The 23,247-nt window shown below is 46.8% G+C and overlaps 2 long non-coding RNA genes and 1 other non-coding gene across 27 annotated transcripts in view; 1 reads left to right on the plus strand and 2 right to left on the minus strand.

Annotated features, from left to right (window-relative positions):
- The first annotated feature begins 215 nt into the window (after window positions 1-215).
- LOC149127041 (uncharacterized) overlaps window positions 216-23,247 on the plus strand; it is an 88,274-nt gene continuing 65,242 nt past the window's right edge. For 21 of the 25 annotated variants that reach the window (XR_016232479.1, XR_016232487.1, XR_016232488.1 and 18 more), the window contains exon 1: window positions 220-619. This is a non-coding gene — a long non-coding RNA (uncharacterized LOC149127041). Of the gene's footprint in view, window positions 620-21,783; window positions 21,930-23,247 lie in introns of all 25 variants that reach the window. The other 4 variants (XR_016232481.1, XR_016232499.1, XR_016232482.1 and 1 more) reach the window with 2 other exon arrangements.
- LOC138849493 (uncharacterized) lies at window positions 5,538-8,946 on the minus strand. Its single transcript, XR_016232504.1, has 3 exons — window positions 8,235-8,946; window positions 7,773-7,989; window positions 5,538-7,311 (listed from the first exon to the last, which is right to left on the minus strand). It is a non-coding gene; the product is annotated as an uncharacterized LOC138849493 (long non-coding RNA).
- Window positions 14,145-14,249, minus strand: LOC127483051 (U6 spliceosomal RNA). Its single transcript, XR_007909023.2, has one exon. It is a non-coding gene; the product is annotated as a U6 spliceosomal RNA (small nuclear RNA).

Below are 23,247 nucleotides of genomic sequence, written 5' to 3' on the forward strand. Positions count from 1 at the left end.
TTCCTCTCCTCTCCACCCCCATCACTGCTACTTAAGTTCAGAGCCTGGCCTTCTCCCCCCTAGCCTACTGCTATAGCTTTACAACTTGCCTTCTCGTTGTTTCAACCTGCTTACCACCCTGCCTCTCCAGAAATGGAGCTACCAAAACGGCAACCCTAATCCTTCTGAAAACCTTCCAGGGACTGCCATCTTCTCCAAGGTGAAATCTGAACTCAAGGTCTGGCAGAGGAGAACTTGCACTTGCTTAGTTTGCAGCTCCTCTGCTGCCACAGGCCTTACCCACTCTCTGTTCCAGTAGCCAGGCCACTTGCCTGTTACCACGGCTCAAACCTCCCTGCTTTGCCAGTCCATTCCTTCTGCCTGGAAGTGCTCTTCCTTCACAAGCCTCCTACTCTGGGAAGCTTTGCAGAACCCCTTCCAATAGCCAGCACATCCGGGTCCTCCCCGCTCTGTATTCTCCAATACCTGTGTCGATCTCAGTGATACTCACACGTGGTGCTCTAACTGCCTGCCTAGTGTCTCAGTGCTCTGAGACTATTAACTCCTTAGAGGCAAATGTGGGATCCCCCTCATCCTGGATTTCCAGCTCCACCCATGGGTCTGGCAGAGTTGGAGCCTGGTAAGTATCTGTTGACTAAATGCGTTGATTTTGCATGCTGCAATAAAGTCAAGGTCGGGCACAGGGACAAGAGCGTGTTGTGGACCAAGAAAGCTTTTCCTTTAGGATACTCAGAGGAGTGGGTGGCTGTCCATGTACACCTGTCTTGAAGTGTCTCTCTGCGTTGGCCTTTGGTAGAGGCTTGGGGGCAAACTGCGAGTCGTCACACTCTTTGCAGACACCTCTGTGGCTGACAGCCCGTGAATCTAACCCAGGTGCAGCTGTATGTCTTGACCAGCTGTGCACAGTGGGTGCATGGAGGCAGTAAAATTCTCTCCAGCCCGATCTGGAGTGGATTATACAGATATGTTGCTGCACAGCCATGATTTCCCTCAAAAAGTACCGCTTTCTATGGCATATCTGGCATAGCGTCCATAGAGAATCCTTTCCTTATTCCACTCCATCAAGTTTCACATCATACAGAGTGGTTTTGGTCAAGGTCTGCTTGTAACTGACTTAACTGGGGCACTTGTTTGACACCCTGCTTCCTCAGGTCTCCGCAACAGATCCTGGCCTCAAAAATGGCCTCAGAGTTGGCTGGGACGTTTTTCCAGCAGATTCCATTGTCTTGCTCTTCAGTGGGAGTGTCAGAGCCCAGGACTGACAGAGCTTGCGCTGGATCTTGTTAACCTCCATGGGTCACTGGGTGTGAAGGTTTGCGGGCAAAAGCAGGTTCAGATGGCCCTAGGCCCAGTAAAATAACTCTACACCACAGGCCCCGAGGGCTGTTCCCGTCACGTCCCACAGCCCCACCTGAGCGAGGCTGTGCTTAGCAGAGGCACCAGAGGAGACAGCACTCCCGACGGAGAATGCGAGTTCCTGTGCAGGGCTTGGCCAGTGCAGCATAGCATGATAATTATTATGAGTCATAATGTCTGGTAATCGATGTTTGAAGTAAATAATAACAATAATTCAAAGTCAATAAGATTTTGCTGTTCTCAGAACCCTTGTACTGGATTCCTTTCTTTGAACTCACAATAGCCATATGAGGCAGCCAAGGCCAAGGCTGATTCTATTTCACAGACATAGAAGTTGAGACTCAGAGAAGGTAAGTGACTTAAATAAAGTCACACAGATGGGATGTTCACGCTTGATCTCAGAGTCTCTGACTCTATTTACATGTTTCATTCCACTCCACATGGCTTCCTGATCTCTTAAGTGATCAGATTCAAAGTTGAGAAAAATTACTTATGAAGGTAGAAGTATATTTTAGCGCTCTACAATCTCCATAAAGAAATTGAGAGTTCCCATTTCTGGATTATTACAGAGGTAAACTGTAAAAACTAGAGTCCCAGGTATCAGGCAGGCTTCTTATGTTTTATGCCAATCTAAGCCTTCTGGAAAATTCCCAGTGGTACACTGAGACTGGAGCTGGCTTATACCTACATGTGTGAGACCATTGTGGCAACTTCTTCTCACTCCATGGTTGTTAATGTCACATTCATAGCTTGAAATCAACAGGCTATGGTGCAAGTATTTACATCACAGAAACAACAAATCCTCTAACTTAGAGCTTGTTCATCTCCACAGAAGCAGTTGTTAAAACATTTACCAGAACAACACTGCTTATAGTTAAGAATGATCGGCGCCAATGAACTTGAAAGTTCCTTGTCATCTGCATGGGACCATTGTTGGTGCTGATGTTGCCCTAACCACTAGCCATACTCCAGTGTTATTCCTTGAGTGGGAGTCTCTTTCCACTTGAACTTGCAAAATCAGACGGATGGGTTTCTACTAATAGTCCTTTGCATGTGTATGGTTTGAAAAATGCTTTCAGTTCCCTCATCAAGTCTGAGCCTCATGTGATCTTTGATGTAGATGCTGCCTCCTCTTGCTAGAAAAGAAGCGCCTGAGATCTGACAGGTGATGTGGCTGCTCCCAGGGACATAGGTCTAGCAAGTAGAACTGGGCTTTCAGCCTCCTTGTTATGTGCTCCCTCCCCGTGTAGCAGCTGCCTCCATCACCTAGCACATGTGCAATGTCTGGAGACTAAGCTGCTTTCTGGACTGCAAAGAAGGGATGCCTAGCTGCCATTTGAAGTGTAGCATAGGTCTCAGCCCTTGCCAGAAATTGACAGACAGGCTAGCTTGGGAGCACCTCCACCTAGCCACCAGCTCTACTTGACTCATCCAGTGCAAGCAGAGATGTCTGCTTTCACTTCCCATTTGTCCTTGGTCCTCACTTTGCTTCCTTTGCAAAACTTTATGGGGGCCTTGCTTCTTCGGGGCCCACTGTAGGTCCTGCCCTCGGCAGGAATTTGGAGCCTGAATGACCCAGCATTATTGCCCAGCTTGCCACCCTGCACAACCCCCAAGCTCTCTGCTGCCCAGTGACGGAATTATTGATTGCTGAGCATTTCACAACACATTTTCAAAACACGCCAAAGGTCAAAAATGAGTGACTCATGGCCAGTCACTTATCTCTCTTTCCCAGTCCCTCTATATTGCATTGGCGAGGTTGGCTAATGGAAGTCCCTAAAGATAGGCAGAAGATCAGTCTGTCCAAGCCTGGCCAGCAGGATTATTCAGTGGCTTGAAAAAATAACTTCTGATCTTCTGGTCAGTGATTGATCTTCTGCCCCACTTTGAGTTGTAACACCAAGTCTCTCAAAGAGGTAAAGATAGGAAGTAAGGGATTTCTGTGCTGATTTTGCCACCAACTCATCCCAGGCTATCCCAGAGTACCAGAGAGGTACTGAGGTTGGTGATGCCAGGGCCACTCTGAGCTCTGTGACTCTGCACTAGTCCCTTAGATAGCCAAGAGGCAACCCCCAATTGAGCTTTGTAAATAACTACTCACTTCTCTGCCTGAGGACGAGAGCTTCCTATGGAAGCGCTTTGGTGCAGAGAGGGCTCCAGGTCAGACAAGGGATCTGGGCTATCACTCAACTGTGCTGCCTGTGGCTTGACCATTCTGACAAGTTGCTGGGCCTGTTGGTACCCCCAGTTTCTTCACCCATCTAGTGGGCACAATGACAACACCTTCTTCCAGAAAATTGTTTTTAGATGAAATGATATAATGCACATGAGTTTTCATTTGGTCTAAACTTTAGAGTGCAGAGAGACCTGCAGTATGGTTCCACCTGTGCTGGTCAAAAGTTGGGAGAAAATAGCATCAAGTTGGTAATTTTTAAAAGCAATTTATTTTATTTATTTGAAAAGCAGAGAGATATGGAGAGAGAGAGCGATAGAGAGAGAAATCTTACATCCACTGGTTTACTTCCCAAATGGCCTCAACAGGTAGGGCTGGGCCAGGGCAAAACCAGGAGTTAGGAGATTCTTCCAGGTCTCCTACATGGGAGCAGGGGCCCCAAACACTTGGGCCATCTCCATTGCTTTCCCAGGTGCATTATCAGGGAGCTGGACTGGAAGTGGAGCATCCGGGACTGCAACTGGTGCCCTTATGAGATGCCAGCTTTGCAAGCAGTGGCTTGACGTGTTATACCACAACAGCGGCCCCAAGCTGATGATTTTAAAGTCTTGATATGCAAATTCTTCTACCTTTTTTCCCCCTTAAAAGTAGTCTAATTTGTTGAATCAAAATTTCTGAGTGCCTTAATTAGAACAGTGCTGGGACTGGAAGTTTCTTAGTAGTTCTTGAGCTTTTTACTTTAAGTACCTTGGAGCCCCTTTTATCTTACGATGCTAATCAGAGAAAGATGAAGTGTGATGAAGTCAAAGTGATTATTGGTCCCTGGCCCTCATTACCCACCAGCGTGGCCGTCCCCATATGCCCGCCTCCATACCTGTGTGTTCACCCTCGTCAAGCTGGTACGGGCCGTGCTGCCACCTGCACTCCCGACTGCGAGATGCGCCAGCGAAAAAGGAAGCCCGTTCAGTTATGTAAAACACATTCTGGGTGAGGAAAGACTGGCATGTGTTTCTGCTCGGCTGCAACTGCTCCCCCACCACACACACACACACACCAGTCTGTCCTCTCATCAGGACTTGTCAGCATTTAGAGACCTTGGCAATCGCAGCCCCCACCTCTTCCTTTTACAAAGGAGCAAGCTCCAGCTCCGAGCAGAGGAGTGACTGTCCCTGGGCCACACAGCCTGCTTGTGGCAGAGTTAGGATGCAGGCATCAGCCTACTGACTTCTCCCTTGGCAGCAGACGTCAGGAGAACACAGAGAACCTAAAAGAAGAAAGGGGGAAAAATAGATCTTTGTGGAATATCTTGAGCTTTGGATTTTCAAGGACAGTTTTATATTTGATGATAAGTAGCAATGATGCCTCAAAAGCTATGGTAGCTAGCTTGAATGAACTTATGTAATAAACATTTATCACAGAACATGTGTCATCCAACACCTGCCAGATCTGAGCGTTGGCACAAAAACTGCTTTCATTGTCAAAGAAAAGAGGGGGGAAAGGAACTTGGCTGAACAGAGCTGGCAGACGCTTTTACTAGAAAATTCAGAGGTAATTTCTAGAGGAACAGAAACACATTTTCAAAGTCTCTGAACATTTATTTCAATGTGATTGGATGAATTTAGTAAAGAAGTGAAGAACATGGAAGACCATTTGATGCCTAAGGCCATTTCCACATTCCTATCTTTTCTGTCCCTGTGGTCCCAGATTCCAAGAAGCATCTAGATGGGCAGGCCCAAGGGTGTGTCTGAGGTTACTGATCTCCTTCTAGGCTCCCATACAAGCACATCACAAAGCACTCGTGGTTCTCACTGGAATCTTTCCTCATTAGGAGAACATGGCCAGAATCCAAGACAAGGACCATATGTCAGTCAAACCAAGCCTATCCATACAGAGAGGATTCTTTGGCCTGTATTGGAAGTCAATCCTACTTCAGCACATTGGTGCAGTTGCCAAATATGTGGTCACTTCCCTTTGGCTACCCACAAATTTTTAACTGCAAGATCTGTTCTTTTTGTTTTTAAAGATTTATTTATTTTAAAGTCAGAGTTACAGAGATAGAGGGAGAGAAGAAAGATCTTCCATCTGCTGGTTTATTACCCAGATGGCTGCAATGTCCAGGGCTGTGCCGATCCGAAGCCAGGAGCCAGGAGCTTCTTCCAGGTCTTCCATGTGGGTGGCAGGAGTCCAAGCACTTGGGCCATCCTGTGATACTTTCCCAGGCCATTAGCAGGGAGTTGAATAAGAAGAGGAGCAGCCAGGACACAAACCAGCACTTATATGGGGTGCTGGTATCACAGGCAGTAGCTTTATCTGCTATGCCATAACAGCAGCCCATCAAGATCTGTTCCTTTATTTTACTCATTTAATAGTTTGGACAGCCCTGGACTAGAAAACCTATCATACTGCAGGTGTAACAACCTCTGAACCTCCATTTCCTCACCCACTCGATGCCATTCAATATCTACCTTGCAGTCCTTGCCAGGTTGTTGGGCACATTGAACGCATGACACGTGACAGTGCTTTGTGGGATCTGAAACCCGCCATGAGTATGAGGGATTGTTGCTGTCTTCTGTAGCCCAAACTGTGCTAAATACTTGGGAGTTTCAAAAGAAATGCAAGATCGTCCCTACCCTCCAGGAACTTACAACTTAGTATTGGGAAACTAAGACACACCCAACAGAAAGACATACAGCTTCTCACAGCAGTGAAATATATACTACTTAAATGATAACTAAAGACCCTGAGGCCTCTAGGGGTGCAGAGAAGAAAGGATTAACAGAGTAGATGTTGGGAACACACCCTAGAGCACGTGAGGTTCAAGGCAGGGGTTGATATAGACAAAAAAATAAATGAAGAAGGTCTTTACCGATGCAGAGTGAGTCAGTTGGTGGAGGGTTTCTCAGCAGGCTTCAGAGTCCTGTTCATTGGGAATGAGAACGCCCAGTCAGTCTGGAGCTACAGATTTCAGAAACTTAAGGAGAGTTGTAGGCAGGGGGGTCATTTGCAGACCAGGGATAGGTGATGATGAAAGGATGGTGTGGAAAGACTGGTGGGGAGAGCCTGCACTTACAAAGGTATATGAGAGGGAGGAGGGCGCCTGCCGAGTCCAGGCTGGGTTGATGATGTGGTTCTGGATCAGAACAATGGAAACGGAGGGAGAATTCCATGGAAGTGAAAGATGGTTCTGTGTGTAGGCAAAAGACAAGTCGTACTATCAATATTTACTCTTCTCTTCATGACCAAACTCAGGATTTGATCTAAATCGGGCAGGAAGGTTTAAAAAAGTAGAAAGCCTCTTTATATGTACATTGGAAGAATTCCTGAAAACCCAAATTGGTCTCAGAGTATCTATTTGACTCTCTGTCCAAAAGGATGCGAAGTTACTGGCTGGGCTGTAGAATCAGAAATTTTCAGAGCTGGACAGGATGGTAAAGATCACTGGTCATGCGTGTTGTCAATTTAAATGCTTCTGTCCCAATATGCATAGCAGAAATAAATGCTTATCCATTCACTTCCTAACGAAAGGAGTTCACTGCCGCTGAAGATCTTCTCAATGATGGAACAGTCTGCAGCTTCACAAGCTGTTTGTTTTGAGATTTTGAAAAGCTCTCTGATGGAGTCCCTTTTTGGGCAGTCATACAGAACACCGCAAGCTCCTCTTCTGTGTTCCAGGTTCCATCATTTAGTGGAAGATGCAGGCCCTGTCTTCATGAGTTTTCGTCACCATCCTCATCAATTCTATTTTTATTGATCACTTGACCCAAAGACAAGACAGTTGGATCCTAGACCATACAGGACAGAAGAAAAAAAAAAAAGATTTGTGGAGGCTTATTTATATAACTTGGGAATATTTTTGCTCTTGCCCAAAAGTCAGATACCGTGAAATCTGTGAAATGGATGTTTTTATGTCTTTTCTTTTTCAACAGATCAGCTGTGTATCTTTCCAGGGATTTGGTGTCAGAAATCAAATCCAGTGAGTGGGAAGTTTGACAAGATTCAGAGTCATCCTTGCCAAATAGCAAAACAAAGGCGATGCCTTTAGGTTGGTTAAAGGGGGAGCAGAACTGAGGTTTGTAAGGGATCGTATGTATAATTGGAGCAAGAAACAGCCTCAGTCAAAAGTAGCTGATTTTCACAAAGCATGAAGCTAAAGAAATAATGTGAATAAGCCACCAGGAAAACCCTGAAATAACACTAAAACGAAGGGACCTTTGTTTTATTATATGTAAAAAAAAAAGCATACCTCAAAACATTGTCACTGACCAAAGTAAATGACCAAAAACTAGAAAAAGGATCATTAAAAAATGGGATGATTCTTGTGTGTCTGGAATGTCTTCTGTGGCAGGGGGAAGGTCTGTAGAAGTGCGCCTGTGCCCAGCGTGGCCTTCCATGGTGGCCTAGGCCAGCGACAGCACCGTGTTCTGTTTCAGACTGCAGCGCAGAAAATCCTCAGCATTCGTCTGAAAAGTAGAGTAGAAAAGGTAATCTTTAACAGGCACATAGGAAACGTTCCATCCGATCAAGGCAAGCAAACAAACAGAAGCGGCTCATTTTTCTCTTTTTGGCACCGGGCAGCACCATATGCTTCCAGAGATGGGAATTTAAAAATAGCCTGTCACACAGCTCACACTGTAGCCCTTGACGTGGTGGGGGTGCAGGGACTGCCTCAGACTTAATAATAGTGACACTTCACATTGCCACTAACCTCTGCACAGGAACCCAAAGTCCTGTCCAATTCTTCCTTTCTTTCTTTTTTATTTTCGAAAATCAAATCTTCCTGATGCCCCTAGAAGTTGGGTAGGAAGTGATTCAGTTCATCCCACTTCCCAGAGAAGATGGTTGAGGCATCCAAAGGCAAAGCCACTCCCCGAGGATCACAGAGCGACCCAGGGATCGGTTCTGTGCTGTTCCAACACACCAGGCGGCGACATCCTGGGGCTGTGAGAACCGCGGACTCATAGGATGTTGCACAAAGAGCAGAGAGGGTTGCTTCCCACTGCCTGTGTTTTGAAATGCATAGCCTTTCGTTGGAAGCGTTTCATCAGTTTCTAATTTTAAGATGAATAGCTCCTAAACTGTGGTGACCTCTGCCTGCTGACATCTGGAATCCAAAGCTCACACCAGCGACTGCCTTAGCTTTGCCTTTGGTGCTGCCATACGGAGTCATCCAAATAGCATCATTTTCACATCTTCATAATTCTTTATTCTTGAAAATGGTTTTATATTCGCCATCTCATCAGCTCTGTGTCACGCACAGGCTGTCATTTAGGCTGCACCAGCGTTGTGATGAGCGGGCACGGGAGGCTGAAGGCAGGCGAGGACATTACGGTTCTGTAACACAGTCACTGTTGGAAGCCCAGGTCGTCTCTAGCTCTGTTCTGCCAGTCACACCACCGCCATGGGCTGAGGAATGAGTCGAGATTTACCCGTCCAGTGTACGTGCCCGGGAGCAACTCTGCCACGTAGTTGGTGATCAGTGCCCAGTTCTCCCTGGAGTGAGGTTCTAAAAGCGGCAGGACCCAGGTGGAGCAATAATGACCTGCTCTGTGGGAGGTAGGGAGACTCTTGCTGTACTGCTGGGTCTGGGCTGGCAGCTTGGAGATATGAGGGGGACTTCCAAAGTTAGTGGGAAAACAGAATTCAAAGTTAAGTTAGTTTTGGTGCAAAAAGTTAAAATCCACAGCTAATTTTCTCAAGATGCACATTTTTCATGAACCTTTCAGGAAACCCTTTGTATGCATGAAGCTCAAAAATTCTCAACACCAAAATTAATTTATCTTCTCATTCCATTTCCCACAAACTTTTAGAAGTACCCTTGTGCATAGAGCCCAGTGATGTTGTGTTACTGGCACGATTTTACCCCTACTTCAACTTCAACTCCCTCACAATCCCCTAACGCCTTCCCCGTTATTGTACTTGGCAAGACCCCATCCCTGCTGCATTGTGAGTACCTTCTCACACCTCCTGTGCCGCACCTACACGGCAGAATATGCTTCAGAACACTGCCAATCACGCTGACCAGCTTGCTTGAAATTTGTGATCGCAAACCTCAAATAGACCCTGACAGCTAGCCCCATAACACTTCATGAGAATTCGTTTTTCAGTCTCTGGATGAATTTTTCACATATTTAGCTCCCTCCTTAAATCTCTCCCATGGGATCAGCATTGTGTCACAGTGGGTCAGGCTGCTGTCTCTGGCACTGGCATCTCATATGAGCACTGGCTTGAGTCCTGACTGCTCTGCTTCCAATCCAGCGTCCAGCTAATGCTTTTGAGAAGGCAGCAGAGGATGGCTCAAGTGCCTGCATCCCTGTCACCCACGAGGAAAGGCCCGGATGGAGTTCCAGGCTCCAGGCCCAGATCCAGCCATTGTGGCCCCTTGGGGAGTGAGCCAGAGGATAAAAGACTTCTCTCTGTCTCTCCATCTCTCTCTGTGACTCTCTAGGGCTCTGCCTTTCAAATTAATGTATAAATCCTTTTTAAAAAAATCACCAGCATACTCAAACTTTTTCATTTCCCAGGATAATGATCTTCCTTCCTGGCTGTGGAAAGAGAATTACTTCATCTTTCCAGCACATAATCCGAACTCTCCTGTATCAGTACCCACGCCCATTGCCTTCCTCCCAGCACTGTGGGGCTTATAGACCATCCCTTCCACTTGTGCCCTGGATACTTTCTCCTTTCCCTTGCTTCTCTCCTGGAACACCTGCTTCTCTCTCTCTCTCTTTCTCTCTCTCTCTCCCCCACTGGAAGCCAACAAATGTGCCTTTGTACATCTCTTGGGAAACAAGAGCACATCCTTCTAGCTACCACCCTGTTTCTTTGATGCCCTCGCAAACAAACTGTGAAAACATAAACCACACTTCCTACCTCCACTTCTTCCACTTCCATTCTCTCTTCACTTTGCTCCTATTTTCTTCTGGTGCCATCACACCATTTAAACAGCCTTTTCCAAGGTCACCACCGACCTACTTGTGCCCAGAGTCAGGTACCCTCGTCTAACTGGACTATTCAGCAGCATTTGACATGGTTGATGCATCACATGTCCTGAAAGAATTCCTTCTCCTGGCTTTTGTGATTCCCCACTCTACTGGTTTGCCCTTGCCTTTCTGTATCCTTGTCGGGCTCTTCCCTCTTTGCATCAGATTTTGGAGGGCTCGGGGGTCTGTGTCTCTATTCTGTGTATATCTTTCCTAGATGAGTTCAGTGGGTCCCAGGGCTTTAAAATGCCATCTATATGCAGATGACTCCAGCTCTCCATCTCTAACTGCCTTCTCCCTTGAGCTCCAGACTTGATAATTCTACTTGTATAGATAATGGATATTTCACACAAACCCAACCCAAACCAAACTATTGATTTATTCCTGCCCCACCCCGAAGTTCTCCTCTCTGTCTTCCCTGTCATCGGAAGTGGTACCCGGCCTCCTAGCAATTTGTTCAGGGCAAATAACAAAGAGTAATTCTGCTTTTCTTCATTTCCCTGAAACTCTTGTCATCTCGACTCTCAGCGAGTCCTGTTGACTCCACCTCTGAAAGATCTGTCAATTGCAGCTACTTCTCAGGTCTCCTCTGGTGTCACTCTACTATTGTGCTCTTCCTGGCCACATTTTCACCCCCTGTAATTAGTCTTTATGCAGTGGCCAGCCTGACTTTTCTAGGGCCACACATTATAATTTACCTCTTTGTAAAACACTCTCACCACTCATGGGTAAACAAGGGGTCTTCAAATAGTTCAAGGAAAATGCATATTGTGGGGGAAAAACTACTTATGAGTTTCAAAGTCTTTTGATTCAGAACAAAACTTGTATTTTTAATCCACTTTCCATGACTTTCTGAAGTTCCTTGGTAAAACCCCATGTGATCGGGTGCTCAGGATCTGTGAAACATTGTCGCCCTCCACACTCACCCTCTTCCACAGGTTCCGTGGCCTTTGTCTCCTTCAAACCTGGCCATGACTTTCCAGTCTGAGCTGTTCTTTCAGAGCTACAATGGTTGCTATTGTCATGCAGGCCTCAGGACAAAAGTCATTCCCTTTGAACAAATTCATCTGACAAGTGTCACCATGGTGCTCCTCCCTCCAGCCAGCCAAGCAAGTACCCCACTCCTGCACTGGAGAAGTGTTTTTATCAAAGAGAATCTCAGTAATGATGGCCACCATGAGTCCATATAAAAATTGAAGTTTGTTGTACATTGGCTCTTCTTGTTTTGGAAGACATTGTTTACTGTGTAACTCTGTGACCTCCCCTATAAGTGAGGAATTCTTTTGAATCTAAGTGAGAAAGATTTGTTTTCCTTGAGGAATTAGTAGTGACACTTCTTTTTTTTGCATTTATTGATTTATTTATTACTTTCTCAATTTGAAGTTCAGAGACGTATTTTATCTGATCTATTGCAAATGTATGGGACTACATTGACTCTGTTGTCTGTCTAAATAGCACTGTCTGAAAGAACTTTCTGTAATCATGTCAGTAATGGATTCAGTAACCGTAGGGTCCAAAAAGTGTCCACTAACCACCTGTTGCTGCTGAGCACCTGCAATGTAGTTAGTGAGCCTTAGGAGCCAAATTTTAGATTAAATTAATTTTGATTAATTTGAGTTCAAATGGACACATACGACTAATGGTTGTCATGGACAGCACAGGCTGGATATCCCATGGTCTCTTCTAAGATATTGGAGTTTTCTTTTTTATGAATTCTTCAATATTCATTGTCCAATGTCTTATAAGTTGCCTCCATCCTTTGTCACTGGAGATCAAATAAAAGAAAAGGGAAGAAGAGAAGAAAGTAAGATTTAAGTGACTAATTGGCTTCTCAAGTGGGGCACCATGTTTAGGGGGTGGGTGAGTGGCCAGTGTTCGCAACAGCTTCAGTGGAAAGCAAACCACCACCAAATCTGAGATTCTACTTCTAGTCTTTGTGTTGCTAAGAGCACATGTATCTCAGCCAACCAAGGGTTAATATGTTTGTATGTAAAATGGGACTTCTGGGTTTGTGACTTTGCACTCAGTCCCAGGCCTTCTAAGCCACAGAAGCCAGCCCTTGCCTCCCTATGTGAAACAGGCAAACCTTTGTGAGATCCTCACCTTCAAGCCACTGGCCAAGGTAGGGTCCCTGTAAAGTAATGACGAGGGAGGACTCATCCTAAACATCTAATGATCGGAGTGTCTGTAAGTGCCAATGACAATAAAGCACAGGACAGAAATCCGAAGACATCGAGTCTACTCCCAGCTCGGTTGCTAACCAAATGGGTAACTTTCATCAAGTTGAAAGTTTCCTCTTCTCTCAATCAAAATAATTGGACCAGATGACCTTTAATTTCCTGTCTAGCACTAACCATAATAAAAGCTAACATTTATTGAGTACTTAAAGCATGCTGAGGTGTATTACCTTATTTAGTCCTATGCAGGTTGAGAACATTATTATTTACTTTTCTTTTTTGGGGGGAAAATTATTTATTTATTTATTTGAAAGGCAGAGTTACAAATAGAGAGAGGAAAGACAGAGTGAGCTCTTCCACCTGCTGATTCACTCCCTAAATAGTCACAATAACTGGGGTTGGGTCAGGCCAAAGCTAGGAGCCAGGAGGAGCTTCTTCCAGGTCTCCCACATGGGTGGCAGGGGTCATCCTCTGCTGCTTTCCCAGGCACATTTGCAGGGAGCTTGATTGTGTATGGAGCCACTGAGACTCGAACTGGTACCCATATGATATGCCAGTGCAGCAGGCATAACTTTAACCCACGCTGCACTCCAGTGTCGCCTCCTATTATTTCCTTTCCTAGGACAGAGGAAACCTAGTGGTAGCATTTCCCAGAGATACACACAATTGGTAAGTGGTAGAGTATCTAGCTGAATTCTGCAGTCTGGTTTCAGGAACCACCTGATTACTTGCTCTTTCCTCTCCAGAATTTTGTGTTTTCCCATGGACCAGAACACCGATGCTTTTCTATTTATTCCAGGAGTTGTTTTAGTCCTTTAAACAAAAGCTTTCCAAATCTCGGCCCCTAGGAAACCCAAATGTTGAATTCTTTGTCTTTGGAGTGGCCATTAAGGGCTCAAGATACCCAGAATTAATGAATCGTTTGTCCCAGGAAAGAGCAGCCTTGTTCATTTGCCCACTCTGCAGTGCAAATAACATCACTTTCTAAGTATGCTGTGACATGAAAAATGTTGGAAAGCATGTGGGCTTAGGTGAGTGTCATGACTCAGCTGCCCTGTATCTCCAACATGTTGATGCCAGAACCTGGCTGGCCCTAAGCTGATCCTCAGTACATACATTATTTCAGTAAATGATACAGCAGTTTTTTTTTTTGTTTGTTTGTTTTTTTTAAGAAAAGATTATGTGAAAGACAGCCACAAAAGAGAAAGAGATTCACTCACTCATTCACTACCTAAATGTCCTGGCCAAAGCCAGGAGCCAGGAACTCCATCCAGATCTCCCACATGGGTGGTTGTGAACTCAAGCACTTAGGCCATCATCTACTTTCTTCCAGGCACAATAGCAGGAAGCTAGACCAGAACCAGAGGCAGGACTCAATCCCAGGCACTCCTATATGGGTTGTGAAGCTTCGCCCACTGTCCCCCACCCTCACCTCCCTAGGGCAGTATGATTGTTATTTTTAATATGCACAGCTGCACTAATTTGTATGTCATTCTTTCACAGGGACCAGGCTAATCTTCTCTGTAGCATTCCAGTTTTAGTATGTGCTGCTGAAGTGAGCACAATAGAGCAGTACTCTTATGTGGATTAGAATCCTGGAAAGTTAGAGTCATAGGACCTTTAGAAATTTTAAATCCAACCTGAATAGGGTAGCGGATTTTCTTAAGGTCAGTGTCAGAGTCAAAACTGTATCCCTGATTTCCCTCATGCCCAGATGAGGGCTTTCCCCACCCATTAGATTGGGACTGAGGGAAGAAGGGATACAGGAAACGTGCTATGAAATGTCAGCTCATCTCTGCAGACGATCAAGGGCAGCGGAACAGCCACAGGTGCAAATCCTGCCTCCCCAGCTCCCTGCAATGCCACAGACCCACAGACCCATGAGAACCGCCCAGCCTGCTCTGAGCCACACGCCAGGAGGCCACAGCAGCGTGCAGGAACGTGAGAGGAAGTGGAAACGTGAAAGCAAAGGGCTCAAAGCACAGGCTCACCACCGGAAAAAAAAATAAAAATAAACACACTCAGAAATAGTGTAACTGATATGCAAAGAAGATCAAAGCAGGGGTTTTAAAATATCTCGGTTGCTTTAGAGGAGGTGGGGGTGGTAAGTGAAGCGAGGGGCAGTTAGGTGGATGGCTCACTGCAATCTGCCAGGCCCTGGGTATTTCAAAGGAAACGTGGCACTTGCACAAGGAACATGACAACACAGAACTCATCAAAGCAGGCAGTGACACGATTGTTACCGAGATCACAAGGTCGGGGGCTGGGGAGACAGGTGTTGGTCGAAGGCTACAAAATTTCAGGTAGACAGAAGGAATATCCTAAGAGACCTACTGTACATCATGATGGCTAGAATTGCTAACAACACACTGAGTACTTGAAAATGCCTGAGAGTGGATTTTAAGTGTCTCAACACAGGAATATGATAAGGTGATGTATACATTAGTTTGCATTAGCCATTCTACAACGTCTGCATATATCAAAACATCATCTTGTAGGTCGTAAATACATAGAATTTCATCCATTTAAAAAATAATTAAATGAACATGTGAAAAGCCTGAGTTCCCATGGGTAGCTCAGAGGCAGATATGGACTCCTAGGCAAGAACCCCAGTGTCCCTTAGACCCAAACTCCTCCCTCCCCGATCCTCTTGTGGTTCCCTGAGCTTCTGCCTCTTTTAGAGTCACACACATCTACCCCAGGGCAGGGCATGTAGGCTCTTTCAGGCCAGCGGGGCAGGCACCAGGAAGTGCACCCAACTTGGCTGAACTTCAAGGCTTATGTTCCAGTTTGGAACAAATGTTCCAGGGTTAAGGGCCAGGGCAGAGCAAACTCAGGAGAGTCAAACTCCCCAATCTTGCAAAGTAAAAACCCCTTTATTTTCAAGGTGTTGCAAACAATGCAGAAACGCTATCTCTTTGAAGGGAAAAAAGTTTTATTTATTCGAAACCAAAAGGTGAGTGATGGCTACGCTAGCTGTTTTTAGCGTCCCTCTGCCAATTTCACCATCCCTAATAATAGTCCAAGGGTCATAGGACATTTCTAGCATCAGAAGGCCATCAATCAATGGCACTGGTACCAAAGGCAGCATGTACTCCTCTCTGGATCGCAATGGTCTCAGGTGTTTAAACGGAGGAAGTACACTGGGCGGTGGGAGGAGGCTTAGCGTGGTGCCGGCAGAGGTGGCAGACTTGGACATTAAACGTTCCTCCTACTCACACCACGCTGCTCTCCTGTGATGATCTAGTGAGATGGGCTGGTGGGGTTACAGTCACCCACATTTTCCAGTTGTGAAAACTGAGACTCTAAGGTGAAGTTGTCCAAGGTCACAGAGTGTGCTCATTACAGGAGCCCTGAGCCCTCTTCACTTCAGCTTGAGCCAGCCTGGTCACCTCTTGCCCCTCCTCCCTACTAGTGATGGAATAGAAGTGTTGTACTTCACACTCAACATGTTTTCCCGGGGATTTGTTACTTGTCTAGCCATAGTGAAGGCAAGTCCTACTCTACACTCTTCTTGAACCTCATGTTTAGGAGAGACCTTTCAACAGCCCTTTTTTCACATACAAAGCCCATTCTTGAGCTCAAGTGGGAGACAGCAGGTGGTCCCCTAGTCCCAGAGTAGCGTGGTTGACACAGCCTATGGAATTTCAGAAAGGAGACTTTACCGTGAGCTGGGTAGTCTAGCACCTTGTAGGATAGACCTGTGTCCAGGCATGGGGCATGGAGGTCTAGGCAATCACCAAGATAAACGCACAGAGGTTTGAAAATTACATAGAACAATTTGGGAAATTCAAATATGCCCCCCACCAACTCCTACCCACCGCTGAAGTAGCTGAAATAACGGCAGGGAAACATTATTTCAACTTAGGTGCCGCACAGTGGAGGCCCTTAGAAAACAAGGAAAGCATTAGATTTTTATCTTGTGGACATTCAGGAGTTGTTGAAGACTTATGATTGGGAGAGCAGTCTGAGAAGAATGTTCTAGAAAGCTCTCTTAGCTGGATATGCAAGATGGATGATAGAGGGAGTAGCTGGCAGGGGAGAAAAAAATCACAAGCAGCACTGGACCTGGAGTCAAGACACTGACCGCATATATTTCTAACTATTTCTAACTGTAATTTGATAGGATCAGCCCCAGTACAAGCCTAAGCCTAAGTGGTTTTTTTTTTTTTTTTTTTTTTTTTTTTTTTTTTTTTTTTGACAGGCAGAGTGGATAGTGAGAGAGAGAGAGACAGAGAGAAAGGTCTTCCTTTTTGCCGTTGGTTCACCCTCCAATGGCTGCCGCTGCGGCCAGTGCACCATGCCGATCCAAAGGCAGGAGCCAGGTGCTTCTCCTGGTCTCCCATGGGGTGCAGGGCCCAACCACTTGGGCCATCCTCCACTGCACTCCCTGGCCACAGCAGAGAGCTGGCCTGGAAGAGGGGCAACCGGGACAGAATCCGGCGCCCCGACCGGGACTAGAACCCGGTGTGCCGGCGCCACAAGGTGGAGGATTAGCCTAGTGAGCCGCGGCGCCGGCCAAGCCTAAGTATTGGGACTATGTTCTCTCTGTCCGCCCTGCCTGCCCATCAGGGAAGCCCTAGGTATAACATGCATTGCAGGAGGTTAAAATGCTTCATAAACCACAAAACTTGAGAACAAACATAGGAAGTTATAATGCAGGCTGAAGCTGTAGTAGAAGCATGAACAGGTTGATGAGTCTGGGGATGAGGCTTGGAGGGAAGATGGAGTCATTGCCAAGTCTCCATTTGGGGAGCATCTTCCCTCTGGAGGTATAGCCTGCTTCTTTCTAGATGCCTTCCTGTGTCACCTGGCACAGACTGGGGGCTAGCAGGAGACAGAGGTGTGTTGAGATAACAGTCAAGGATCAAAGAACAGGGCTGGCACTGTGGTGTAGCAGGTTAACACCCTGGCCTGAAGCAGCAGCATTCCATATGGGCGCCGGTTCGAGACCCTGTTGCTCCACTTCCAATCCAGCTCTCGGCTATGGCTTGGGAAAGCAGTGGAAGATGGCCCAAGTCCTTGGGCCCCTGCATCCATGTGGGAGACCTGCAAGAAGCTCCTGCTTCTGGCACAGCTCTGGCCATTGTGGCCAACTGGGAAGTGAGCCATCGGATGGAAGACCTCTTTCTCTCTCTCTCTCTCTCTCGCTCTCACTCTGTGTGTGTGTGTGTGTGTGTGTGTAACTCTGACTGGCAAATAAATAAATAAATCTTAAAAAAAAAAAAAAAAAACAGAATCAAAGACCAGAAATCTAGTAACTTCTTCAAGGGAAAGAAAGAAAGATACAAAACCAGCTCTTCAACCTCAAACTTGAAATCAAAACAAACTGTTTGCGTACGGTCTTGTAGAGTTGCCGAGTAATTGTGAAGGCCAAGAAGCACTCAGTTTGCACAAGACGGTTGCTCAATGGAAAGGGCTTGCCAGCAGAGGTGTCTGGGAAGGCACATGCAGAAGCCAGCACAGTTGTTCTCAAGGGCTGCTCAGTGGAAGGCAACCTTGACCTTATGGAGAAGAAGGGCTCACACAGACAGGTGGGGTGACAATGCTGAACTAAGACTAGGTTAGGAGGGTAGAGAGAGAGAACCATCTGGGCTTGCAGCCAGCTTGGATTTGTGGTGGAAGCATTTCACAACCCCCTTTTTCATGGGTTATGTCCTGGGATGGGATAACCTGTGGGGGCATCTCGGGTAGTGGAAAGCGCCCTGCCCTGGGAGCCAGAGTGCTGCGTCCTGGGCCTGACTCCAACACTGCCTCTTGGTGTGACCCTTCCTCTCTGGGCCAGGGTTGGACGGGACTGGCTGATCCCTGGGGCTCCTCTCAGAGCTTGACTCCCTAGAGATGTGGGGCAGGTGCAGGCTGTCTAGTTGGGTTGGAATTCAGGGAAGGCAGCTACTGTGACTGAACTAACATATGCCCCTGAGCAACTAAGTTCTGTGACCATGCTTTAGCTCAGGCCATGATGACAACACAGGGAATTTCAAGTGAGGTCAGCTTGGGGCAGAGGCAACTGTGTGCCTTCAGCCTCATGCTTGTGGATCCGATGAATCAGAAAGCTGGGACCCGTCTGAGTTCACGCTCACCAAGCTATAGAATTCCAGGTAATCAGAAGGAGAATTTCCCTAACCAATATCATGTACAAGGGCGTCATCTTCCCCTTTAGCATGTGAGACAAAAAGCCATGAGTCGTTTCTCTCCCACCCCCATTTTCTTGGAAACAGGATCTCTCTTCCCTTCCCCATTCCCATTTTTCAAGTAGAATCTCAGTGATAAATGCACCACTTTCTCTCTTGCACTCAATTGCCCTTGCTCTTCCTGGTGAGCAAGTGCATCACTAGCTTAGGCTTTGGGAAGTAGGGCACTGGGGCATGAGGGCAAATGTCAAGAAGCCTACCAGCTATTCCCTCTGCGGCCCAGGCTGGGCTGTATGCACTTGTAGGCAGAGAAGTGTCACACTGAGCCATGCTGTCTCACTTCTGAAGAGAGACTCCGTTCCTCCAGACCAGTTCGTGATCATCATTGACATTTTCTGGCCTTCTTTGCAGGGTCTAGAGGAACAGTCAAATGAAACAAAGCTTTCCTGGGCACCTACGAAGTGCCAGGACCAATTTTTAGAAGATACAAAGGATCCAGAGATAGATCAGCCACAGTCTCTGCTATAAAGCAGAAGACAAGTGAAATGGGAAAGTCACTGTAATTCCTTGCAGAAATGGAACAGTCACATGTACAGGGAACATTCGAACAAGCAGGCATAGCGCTCAGTTGGGGGATCTGAGGAGGCTTCTGGGAAGAGACCGGGAAGTAGAATAATCATTGACATCATTATCATTTTGATGATTATGATAAAGCTAACTTTTATTGCACTCTTACCATGTTCAAGGTGGAACCGTGCTGCGGCCTTGATACACTCACATTGCCTTGGTTTCTCTTTGTGAAAATCCTCCCCTCTTAAATCACATCATTTTGCAGATGAAGAAAGTGAGGTTGAGAGAGGTTGTCACTATTTCATGGTCATTCAGAGAATAAGCGATTACAGCCCTTGATTTTCATGGAGGAATAGAGGTGAGTCATGGTGGAGGACTACAGCTAAGCACAGCGTGATTTTGATCGGGTAAGGAGGCTGTGGGATTAAGGGCCATGGACGTGAGGATCAAGGTAGGGTTCAGCTGGCCCTGGGACTGCAGAGAGAGCCCGGGAGTAACTGAGAAGGACGCTGACGGAATCAGAAGCTGGCTCCTGGGGTCATGGCTCTGCAGAGTGGACAGCAGGGAGGACTGCAGGGGAGGAGTGCTCAGCCTGGAGTCTGCTCTAGGTGACAGTGACGATGCTCCAGGGGAAGGAGTCAAGAAGAAGGTGAGTCTGAGTCCCTGCGCATCCATTCACCTGCTTGCAGACCCAAAGGGTGGCAAGGAGAGAATAAACTGGATCATGGTCAACTTGCATAGGCCTCTCCAGAGTCTTCATGTCACTCAGGGCTCAGGCCAGGCCCCGGGGAGGGAGCTGACACTCTCTCCCCATCTTCACTGAGCAGTGTACCCTCTGAGTTAAAACTTTGATACCTGTCTGATGTGTGCCTTTTCTTTGTCACTCTCTCTCTCCACTCCAGAGCCCCAAAGAAGCTAACTCAAAGCAGCCGTGGAGTTTCATGGCTGGGGCAATCGGATTCTGAGGGAGAACAGCTAGGTGGAAGAGAGGTGCCGAGTCACCGGCCACCTTCAGGAGACCAAATAGGAGGTGGCTGGGAGACGCCAAGAGGGATGGGGAGGGGACAAGGGCACAGCAGTCCTCAGTGCTAGGACATCTGACAGTGTCGCAAAGGTCCTGTGGCTGACTCTCTGCTTCCTGAGGAGACCCCTGCAGTGACAGCGGCTTCGGCCAAGGCCAAGTTGAAAGCCGCAGAGGTTTTTGAGTCAGCCAAGAGGTTTTAGCTACTTACTGGTGACCATGTTCTCCCCTGGGACCTCCAACAGGGCTGCTTAGATGTCCCAAAGAGCAGTGCAGGGTGCTGTTTCCAGACACAACAAGGAATGCCATCACAAGACAGTGCAGAAAGGGGCTCTGGAACTATGGAATCCAACCTGCGACTGCTCACACTGGCCGCTTCGGTGAGACTCAGCCTCCTGTCTCCTTGGCTTGTTCATTTTGCAAACACACAGTGCCTGCCATGTGCCAGGTGCGTTCTAAGCCCTCCACAAGTTCTTACCTTATGCAGTTCTCATAGCAGCCCTGTAAGACAAATAGCCTACTCCCTTTTACAGATGAGGAAACTGAGGCACAGAGGCATAATTAACTTGGCCAAGGCCTCACAGTCATTGGTAGAACCAAGATTTGAACAGTTTGACTACAGTGTCTAAACTCTGAACTCCTACACTCTGGTACTCTTTATTCTAATTTCCACACTAAGGTGCTGGTGCCCCTACAAAAAAGGGAGAGGAGATCAATTCATTTCTAAAGTTGCACCCACTTTAGAATCTCTAACGTGTTGTGATTCAGTGGAACTGCTAAGTGGTTAGGGCTTAGGTTGTGAGTTACCAGTAGGCTGTTGAATGCGCTTTGGTGTGACACAATACCCTGCATGTGTTAAGCCCACTGAGTTCTAGCATTGACTTGCCACCACCCCCACGGTGAACCCAGTGGGTCTGCTGACCCACTGCAGGGCCCCAGAACCTCACATAGGAGACTCAGTGACTCAGCTCCCATCGGGTTGTGAAACAGTGCTCAATCTAAACAAGCAAAGTGAGATGGGGAAGTCACCATAAAGATTTGGGCTGCCAGAATACAGTGATTCAGCAAGATAAGAGTGGGAGGGAAGACTTGGCCAAGGGGGTAGGTCAGAGGCCTTGTCTTCCTTAGCAAGGAAGGGGAGGCAGATGATTAGTTGGTAGCAATGAGGCAACTTGAGTAGAAGAAATACAGTCTCTCCAGTGGTCAGGTTGAGAAAGGTTCTGTACTAAAAAAGGTCTTCAAGAAGTTCCTGGGAAAGGCATATGATGAAAAAGCTATGCCTGGACTTAAACAAAAAAACCAACTTTTTTTGCTCCAAGATAAACTTATATTTTAATTCTAGTTTTCTGTCAACTTTTTGAATCACCCCTAGAGAATCTCAGAAGTTCTGGCCTGTGTCAGCATTCTATGGGATAAGGCTAAGTTCCCTTTGTGGATTTCCCTGGAGAGAAGCCCCCATGGAAGAGCACTGGCCTGGTATAGGAATCCCTGAGGTCTAGCCCTGAATCTTCTAACTAGGTGAGTGGCATTAGTGGTATCTCTCCTTGGTCTCAATGTAGCCATAATTTGGAGACTTTTATTGAGTGTTTGTTGTGCCAGGTCTTGCTGTCAAGATTGACAAGTATTGTTTTAAAGGTTTATTTGATCTATTTGAAAGAGTGACAGAGAGGGGAGAGAGAGAGAGAGAGAGAGAGAGAGAGAGAAGAAGAGAGCAAGCTTCCATTCGTTGGTTTGCTCCCCAAATGGCTGCAATGGCCAGGGCTGGGCCAGGTTGAAGCTAGAAGCCAGGAGCTTCATCTGGGTCTCCCACATGGGTACAGGGTTCTAAGTACTTGGACCATCTTCCACTGCTTTCCCAGGTTCATTATCAGGGAGCTGGATAGGAAATGGAGTAGCTGGGACATGAACTGACACCCATATGAGATGCCAGTGTTGCAGGCAGCAGCTTAATCCACTGTGCCACAATGCCAGCCCTAAGCCTGGCAAGTATTGCCTTATCTAATTCTATGCTTAATTTATGTCTAATCCATATAGCCGTTCCATAGGCAATTTAATTATCACTGTAACCCAGAAAAGGAAACTAGGACTCAGAGAGGTTAAATAACACGCCCAAAGTCACACAGTAAACAGTGGAGCTGACCTCTTACACCCTCTAAGATATGATGCTCAGTGGAGCGTGGCCAGTGCCCTGGGAGAGACAGTCGGGAAGCTGGAGATCTTCAGTAAGAGTTGACATTTGGGTTTCTGGTTTAAAAGCTGCACTATGGCATAGGATCTCCTTGCAACAAATGAGACATGCTCCAGTCTCCCCATCAAGGAGGCCATGCACAGAAACATCTGCCGAAAACTTCCCTATGGAATCTGGTGCTGAAGAGGAGCTTTGAGCACAGGGCTCAGTGCCGCCAACACTCAGAGGGGCTCCCACAAGCCCCTTTTCTCTTGCTCTGGATTGAGATTTCCTCCTCTCACAGTTCAGGATTTGGATTAAGCCCCCGATTCCTTTTGCCCTACTCAAACCTTCCTTCCTTCACGGCCACCTGCTGCCCATCAAAACTTACCTGTCCTGTGTCCACTGGCCCTGGGATTCTGCTCTCAGCCAGTGACACTTGTCATTAGCTGCTCTGATGACCATACCCATGGCTGTGCTCCCAGCATTCATGTGCTTTGCCCTGGCAAAATAGTCACAGCTTACCTTGAAGACCTGGTTAATGAAGGTACTCCAGCGCCCTGGGGCTGGTATGTAGAGGAAAGATCACTATTATCGATTATAATTATAAGAACCACCATCACAATGGGCACACTGTTTCCTTGTCCTTTATCTCTTCTGACTCCCATA

This window comes from Oryctolagus cuniculus, chromosome 4 (assembly GCF_051225735.1).
Source record: "Oryctolagus cuniculus isolate XC-2025 breed Fujian yellow rabbit chromosome 4, ASM5122573v1, whole genome shotgun sequence".
Lineage (NCBI taxonomy): Eukaryota > Metazoa > Chordata > Mammalia > Lagomorpha > Leporidae > Oryctolagus > Oryctolagus cuniculus.